Raw genomic sequence first — 9,694 nt, forward strand, 5'->3', positions numbered from 1 at the left:
TTTTGTGTTTGCCTCTCAAAAGAAAATGTTTCTAGACATACTTTCATACATGCTTGCACACCCAAACTGCATCTATCTATGTCTGTTGTCTGTTGTCTCTGTTTGTTGTGAAGAATTTCAGTGTCGCTCAACATTTGCTGGATGGCTACCACTAAAGCTTAAGTTTAACTGACAAAGACGACAAAAAATGTTACATATATACGCACATTCCCCGTGGTGCCGTATAATATCCATGCTTCTGCCTGCTCCGATAGATTGCTCTCTCTTGATTTTCTGTGAGACAGTTGTGCACAGCCTACGGCCTGATTGACAATTGGCTTAAGACGAAAGAATGGTCCCCAAGGGTCTCAGATTGGCTACAATGGTCAGAAAGCTTCAAACAAGCCTGGTCAAGTGTGTTGGTGTCAGCTAAAATGCCTTTTAGGATGACTTATTGATCTTACAAGCAGTCGATGATCATAACTAGAACCAAACCAACATGATTACTGCAATCCAGAACAAACCAAACAAGACTTACTAGTAAAACTGACACAGTTAAACTGAGCGCACACAGGGAAGGGTAGACTACAACGTGTGTGGCAGGTGATTCAAAGGTATTCTGACATTGTGCACGTTTTAGAGGGCGAGAGAGGATGTGAAATGAATAAATACAAGTGTGTACATTTGAGCACTGTAATACATCTCTGTTTCTTTCATTGCTTTGGGAAACACAGATAAGGCATTTTTCTATGCAATCCTCCATCTCAGTTCTTCCTGGCGAAGTAATAAATTATGTATTCAACAAAATGTTTGTACAAAAGCCCCTTTACAGACTCCCTCCCATCTCAAACGAGCTCTGTTTCAGAGCGGGAGGGAAAGCTTTGATAACAACCAGAAACTGAATTAACATGCATTGATGCAGTTATACAGAATGAATTCCGATAAACCCGAGACAGTTGATTCAATTCCGAAGCACACAAAAACATTATTTAATTCAGCATAAAGAGATGACGGGGTTTGTAACATATCGTGTAACAGAAGAACCATACACACGCATGCACTCACTCACTCACACACAGACCACACTTAAAGTGAGAGATTAGGCTGTCTAGTAATCCAGTGCAACACTATGGAGGTCTGCCTTTTTACGTCAAATAATCTCTGGGTACATGTAACGCGCACACACACCAACCCATGCAAATTACACTATCAGAGGGAAACGACTTGGTATTTACCGCTAACTAAGCTCATTTTCATACTTAAAAGCTAAGACAGAAATGCTGGCTAAATGTCTGTGCAAGCATACGTTCCCAAATACACACCTCACACACACTCCAGTCTCTAAGGTATATCTGTCATAGCACAGTGAGTGCGCTTCCATTAAGCAGTGTTTATGAACTCCTGCCTCTGAGCTGTAACCTTTACTGAAGTCCTCTCTCCTCACAATGACGCTTAAATAACAGCCAGCAGCGGTTTGCTCTGATTTTGGCATCTGTGCTTCCCCGTATTAAATCAGGTTTTTGGGATAATTTTCCGATTATCATTTTGTTTACCGAGAATATCTCGAGGTACGTTTATACACACTACAGCAGTAAAATCCCAGTCATACATGACCATCTACTATATAGGTGGCAGTACAACCTCTAATCTCGGTGTACAAATATAAAGGTTTTTCAAAATAAAAAAAGAGAAAATTACATTCACTTATATTATAATTTGATTTGCAATCAGGTTAATGAATATTATGTGACTACTGGTGTCATCTGAAACAGCAGCTTAATTTGCATTGCCATTCAAAAGTTTGGGGTCAGTATTTTTTTTTTTAAAGAAATTGATACTTTTATTCAGGAAGGACGCATTAAATTTATCAAAAGTAAAGGCTTGTAAATGGTTATAAAATACTATTTAAGTTCATATAAATGCTGTTCTTTCAAAATTTCTATTCATCAAAAAATCATCAGAAAATGAAAATTCATCAGAAAATGAAAATTCAGCTTTGCCATCACAGGTATAGTAAGCAATATGGCAAAAATATCATATCAAGTTTTTTGTCAGACAGGATCACGATCACCAATTTTATCACAATTCTTTTTCATGTTGGTTTTTAAGTCATCCACAGCCAAACTAATTTCCATATTTTAAAAAATTAGCAATACAAGATAACAAAATTTAAAAAAAAAGAAAGAAAAAGAATGACAGATCAAAATCTTATATAAATATAAAAATAAAAAGCAAAGATATGACATTCAAAATATGTAACGCAGTACAACTAGATCTCTTTTATTGAATCCAAAAGGTTTTAATTATATTTTGCTACATATAAAGGTATTTTAAAGATTTTGAAGTGTCAAAAGGTATTTCGGTTTAACCATAAAAAGGCCAATACAGCCATTTAATTTGTGATCAAAATATCTTAAAATGTAATAAATGTATATATTTTTTATTCTGGCATGATTTTATAACATCATATATGAACATAGCGCAAAATGGTAATAAAATTATGAGAAGAAGTCGTAGCTTTGTTATGAGAACGAATGTCCGAAAAAATGACTTTCATTGAAGTCATTTGGAGTAACCAATATAAAAGGACCATTTTGGATCAAATCATGCGGTCAGTATCATGTGACAGGATGTGACATCATTCAGACACCTGCAAAGGACCACATGGTCATGAAGCAAAGTAACTAACTCTCTTTTAACTATTTGAAAAATTCATGTTTTCACTGAAACATCAAGTCATTCGGTACAACTATAAAACAAAGAAAATGTTGTAATATTTTAAAAACTTGTACTAAATATAAAATGTTTAATTGTCATTTTGCTTGTTAGCTAGCTAGATATCAGCCTGTTAGCACTGTTCAAAAATATTGTCATTCGTAAAACCGAAATTGTGGTAAACCAAATGACAAATTGTGTAAATCTTGTAAAACATGACAAAAGCAGTGTTAATTGATTATAAAAACCACATAATCTCATTGTTAACACTTAATAAAACAGTTTTTTTACACTTTTAAAAACCTTATTCATTAATGACCCATGTATTTGACAGTTTAAGTGCAATAAGACACAAAAGAGAACTATTTTATTCACGCTCTGTGACAGGATTTTGGTGTACGTGCACTACAAGTGTATGTACTTTAGAAAGGTAAGGCTTTAAAACGGATGCAAATAATATACTTTCGTGATTGCACAGAACTGCAATGTCATGTATCCTACTGCTTGCTAAAAATGTTATGTATATATACTTCGCGTTGAACATGCACTGTAGCACAATATTACGATTTTTCGTTCACAATCTAAAATCGTGATATCGCACACCCCTAATCACAGGTATAAGTTACTTTTACAAATATTGTAAAATAAAAAAACATTTTTTCTTTAATATAAATAATATTTCACATTTTACTGTGTTATTACCTTATTTTTGATCAAATAAAATTGCCTTGGTAAACCTAAGAGACATAAAAATCTTACGATCTTACAATAGTCTATAACATTTACTTTGACCTAAATATTACAAAACCTAGAAAATAGTCCAATTTTATATATGTTCAATAATGTTTTAATCTTTTTAAATTTAAATGCCTAAAATTAAATAAAACAATGCTCAAAATCTAAACAGATGTCTGTTTTGTAATGGTGTTACAATCCACTCCACATACTATTTCACACCAGTTATGAAATTACACAGTTGTAGATTTCAAAACAGCTTTACATTATAGCTGATAAATGCAGGTATATATGAGATATGTTTGAGTTACAAAGTGTTCTCCCCTATGTCGTGAAAACGTGCAGCACTTACAAACACAATGCTACTAGCAGATGCACACAGAGACACACAAAAACACCCAAATTAACAGACATATGTTCACACAAGCATGTGACACATACATATAATCCACAAACACGACTCAGCCCTAAACATATGCAAATCCATATGGGCCCACAAACTGAACTTATGTTACCTACAATTTCACACACCTATACAAACACACAGGAAATGTGAGATTCTACGTTTTTTTGGCCAGCAGATGCAGAGGAAAAGCAGCACTACCAATATACACCAAATACTGTACATGTTATGAATGGCTACAACCATAACATCTGTATCAGACCGTAGACACTCTGACAGACATGAGTGCAGTGATGAGCAGGTTTTCGGGTGAGGGATCACTTCCTCCCCTGAGGGCTTGGTGATGGCCTGCTTCTGTTTTGACCAATCATACGCGAGCATTGGCTCACCCCCCCTGCCCATTGGTCATGGGTAATTAATTACCAAGCTGTTCCTTGTTTAGGCCAAATGAATATCAGCACATGGTAACCATGAAACAATGAGCCCCATCCCAAATCACTCAATCGTCCACTCCTCGGTGCTTTGTAACACACCATATAGCGTTCGCTAATGGACACCAATGGGACGTGGAAGTAGTTTGAGATATGGATATGAGCTTTGATGTGGTGTACATCCTTTACTAGGGCACAGATTGTGTTTTAAATCACGTGGACTTCCACTACTGGTATTCAACCACTATGAGCAGGTCACTTATTCCTAGTCAAAAAGATCATTTGCAAAGTTCAAATATATTCAGGCCACAGATGGTCAATCAACATTTTCTGGTGTCATTAACAGTTTGTTGAGTTGGCCTAGGACGATTCCACTCTAATCAATGCTTACGGAAGAGGATTAGGGCCAAGCAATAATAAAAAAATAAAACCATCTCGAGATTAAAGTTGTTAAATTGAGAAAAAAATTGTTAAATTTCGAGAAAAAAGTCGAGATAAAATGTTGAGAATAAAGTCATTAAACTACGAGATAAAAGTCTTTAAATTACGAGAACAAATTTGTTAAATTATGAGAAAAATGACGTTACATTTCGAGAAAAAAAGTCGAGATAAAATGTTGAGAATAAAGTCATTAAATTAACGAATTTATTCTCGTAATTTAACGAATTTGTTCTCGTAATTTAACAACTTTTTTCTCGTAATTTAATGACTTTATTCTCAACATTTTATCTTGACTTTTTTCTGGAAATTGAACGAGTTTTTTCTCATAATTTAATGAGTTTATTCTCAACATTTTTAGACTTTTTTTTCGAAATGTAACGGGTTTTTTCTCGAAATTTAAAAAATTTAATCTCGAGATGGTTTTATTTTTTTATTATTGCTTGGCCCTAATCCTCTTCCATAAATGCTCGATAGAGATGTAACGGTATTATCAATTTCGTGGTATCACGATGGCAAAATTGTCTCGATATTATCATGGTCACATGACTGTATGAAACGATACATCTTCCAGGCAAAAAGTGTAGGTTTTTTTCAGCCCGGTTCTGAAAACGGTTCTGGTGTGATGGAAGCGCAAGGAGCATATCCTTTAATAATAATAATAATAATACATTTTATTTTTAATGCGCTTTTCTTGAACCCAAAGGGCTACAGTAATAAAATAAAGCAAAAACAACAAAAGCAATGCAACAATTCATTAGAGAAAGACAGTCTTAAATAAATGTGTCTTAATCAACTTTTTAAAATGACCCAACGTTGGTGCATTTCTAACGTGCAGAAGAAGCACATTCCATAGCTTAGGGCTTTATATGAAAAGGCTCTTTCCCCCGTGGTCTTTAGCTTACATGAAGGCTGGTGAAGTGAAAGAGAGTTAGCAGAGCGAAGAGAGCGTGATGGAGTATAAGGACTGATGAGATCACTACTCGGGTGCAGTCCAATGAAGTGCCTTGTATGTTAAAATAAGAATTTTAAAATCAATTCTCACATTTATGGGAAGCCAGTGTAATTGTGAAAGAACCGGTGTAATGTGTTCACGAGGGGAAGTAGGAGTGAGCACACGAGCGGCAGAATTTTGTATATACTGATAAATAAATAAATGCCTTGATAAATAAAGGCATTACAGTAATCTAACCTAGTTGTTATGAAGGCATGTATAAGCCTTTCTGTGTCTGCAAAAGAGAGAAGTCGAGCTATGTTTCTCAGGTGGAAAAATGCAGTTTTAGAGATGTGTTTTATGTGTGCTTCAAATGTTAATTGTGGATCAAAACTGACACAAAGATTTCGCACCTGTGAAGTGGGGATTATCGTGCTGGAATCAACAATCAAACTGATCTGCTCGGTCTTACGAGTAGTCGCCACTGTACCAGTCTGCATCAATTCAGTTTTGGAGCCATTTAGCTTCAGGAAGTTATTCTGCATCCAGATACTGATCTCTGCTAAACAACCACGCAAAGCTATTAATGAGCAATGGACATCAGGACTAGTGGTGATGTAAATCTGCGTATCATCCGCATAGCAGTGATACCCAAGACCATATTTCCTGATGATCTGCCCAAGCGGAAGCATATAAACGCTAAATAAAATTGGATAGACGTCTCACCTCATGAATATTATAGCAATAAATGCACTGAAAAGCCCTTGCGTTACTCATATACTCATACGTCAGATATCAATGCAGAAACAGAGAGAGAGAGAGAGGTGCACAAAGCTGCACGATTAATCTTTAAAAGATCGAAATTCTCGATTTCATCACCCACATGATCTAATTCCTAAATGACAATGATTCACCCGTGTATACTAAACCATTGACCATTGAAATAAAATCGTGACATTCAAATCTGCGTTCGCACTGCTGTTGATCTAAAGAGAGTTGTCGTGTAGATAAAAACAACTTCACAAACAATCTTTTCAATCACACAGTATCATTATTTCTGTGTTATAAATATTCAAATTATCACAGAAGTATACAAAAGTTTATTACTCAGATAGAAACGCTGATGTTTCCTTTTCAAAATAGAATAAATCACCTTTTGAAAGTAACTGTGTGCTTCAAATAATGATTGTATCGAATGCACGCCACTAGGTGGCAACAAATTACTGTTAAAAATGTATCAAACTGAATCATTCTTTCAGAAACAAGTGAAGCCTTTATGAATCCCGCTTACAAAAATATTCAGTTTCACCTGTTTGGATCTTACATGTTTGTTCAAGCATCTTATTTGTGTTGAGTTGTGACACTTTTCAAAAAGGTTTATCTGTTAATATTAGTTAAAGGTGCTACAGAGGATGTTTTGTTTTATACATTTTTGCAATATTACTTGAAACTGTCTTTACTAACTTATAAAAGACTATTTATTAGGTGCACTGAAAGGAATCATATTAATATACATCATCTGTGCACGAGGTAGGGCCTTATAAACATCATCGTTTACGCGATCATATATATTTATTTATTTATTTATTTTTACTAGTGGGTGCAGGACACTATATGTAAGTGAGGATAGCAAAATAAAGTAAACTGTGACATATTATACCCAAACATTTTTCATACAGTGGACTACCAGTAAAAGTGACAACAATTTGGGACCAAAAATTATGATAAATTATGATTATTGCTTAAGTGTTATCTGACATAGTTAAGATTCATTTTTTCTGACACAGTTTAACTCTGAGATCTTGTCATATTTTATTACCATTTTTATACTGTAATAATGAATGAAATGTTCAAGGTGTCTGAATAAATTTTGGTTTGACTGTGTGTATACGATACAAATATCACCTGCTCACAATCTCCTCAACAAAATATATGAAAGTATACTTTTGTTACATTTCTATAATGTGAGTTTGCAATCTTTCCAGATCTTCCCTATATCCTGAGTGACTATCCTGAGATGTGACATGAATGGCAGAAGACAGGGAAAAATAAGTCCCATTTCACACTTTTAAAAGTCCTCCACTGGCAAAGACCTTTAAAATGCGATGGACACTTGAAAAAAATCATTTACAATGCATGTCTACTTTTGAATGGCTGTCAGTGTGTTCCCCAAGATGGCATAGTTACAGCATCTACAGTTAACTGGACCATATTAACCAGCCAAATCTTGCCCCCTTGGCTAAAGATCATTATTAGCTATTATTATGTGTTTGATTGAGTTTTATATTAAACTCTAGAGGACGGTAAATCTCCAGGAATAGGATTGAACATCCCTGCAGTAAAAGCAGACAGCTAGAAAATGCAGACCAAACGTTTTTTAGGTGACAGCTAATCTGATATCTCCAGTATTTCACACTTCACAAAAAATAACAGCAAAGCAAAATATGGTATTGAACTGCAGTGTTTGGTATAATGATATTTTGACTGTTGTCTGCAGTATATATACGCTTACTCGCAACTTTCTCGTCCATATCCTCCATTCCAAAGAAGCAGAATGTCATTATGTCATTCATTATGTCATTTAATGAAATTACACCATTAAATATGCATATCACTCATCTCAGAGACTTATGACACTGTGCATGACTGGACAAGAGCTCATTAAGTCACTGTAACTCTATCCGTAATGAAGTCATGTGCTGTGATTAAGGCTAAGCTTCAACCATCTTAGTGAACAAGGGATGAGAGCCAAAATCATTCCTATGGTGATGGAGGTGTGAATTACAACAGGTGCACATTAATAAACTGGTAAATCATCACCATGGGGGGGATCAATACACACATGCACGCACACCCATATCTTGCCTGTTTGCAAACTGACCTGTGCCATAAGGTATTCCTTTTGACCTGATTACACAGATGAACACACACTGGAACCAAATCCCCTTCATTTGTTAGTCAATACAGTTAAGGCCGATGAGAAAAGACCAGTGCAGGATAATGATCTCCATGTCATGTCAATCCATCTCTCCTGTGCCACAAACACTTTCAAACACACACGTTTGTGCACTTCAACAGACAACAGTTCAAACTCTGTAACCTGCGTTCACTTTTCAGTTTTATCTGACAGTATACTGCTGTACACAAGCGAAAACTAAACTAATGAAAACCCACTTTCAATTTTATTCAGTTTAGCTGCGAGTTAAGAGCTCCTTTTCTTAATATGACTGTTTTTTTTTCTTACTTTTATTGGTTGTTTCGTGCATATACCTATTACACCTACTTTCTTTGCAAAGTTTGTCCAAGTTAAAAAATATATTATTTATATTTAATAATTATTGACTATTTGAAACAAACATAAATGAAATAAGAATCCTGTAAAAACAAAAAAAAAAAATAATCCAACTGAATATAATTTATCGTATTGGTAAATCCTATTAAGATAAGTGGAATCATATTGGACATTTTCCAATTAGAATCTACTTACTAAAAAAATATATAATATACATAATAAAATAATAAATGTATTAATAAAAGTATTATTTATAAGAAAAAATATTATATTATATTATTAGGATCCTTCCAAATAATTGTTGAAATTCTTAAATTGAATTTAAGAATTTTTTATTAAAAATACATAATATACATAATAAAATAATAAATGTATTAATAAAAATTATTATATTATATTATTGGGATCCTTCCAAATTATTGTAGAAATGCTTAAATTGGATTTATTTATTAATTAATAATAAAATATATTATATTATACAGTATATTATATTATATTATATTATATTATATTATATTATATTATATTATATTATATTATATTATATTATATTATATTATATTATATTATAAATAGGATCCTTTCAAATTATTGTAGAAATTCTTAAATTGGATTTATGAATTAATAAAAAAAATATATTATATTATATTATATTATATTATATTATATTATATTATATTATATTATATTATATTATATTATATTATATTATATTATATTATATTATATTAATCCTTTCAAATTGTTGTAGAATTTCCTAAATTAAA

The sequence above is a fragment of the Chanodichthys erythropterus genome, chromosome 12 (assembly GCF_024489055.1).
Source record: "Chanodichthys erythropterus isolate Z2021 chromosome 12, ASM2448905v1, whole genome shotgun sequence".
Classification (NCBI taxonomy): domain Eukaryota; kingdom Metazoa; phylum Chordata; class Actinopteri; order Cypriniformes; family Xenocyprididae; genus Chanodichthys; species Chanodichthys erythropterus.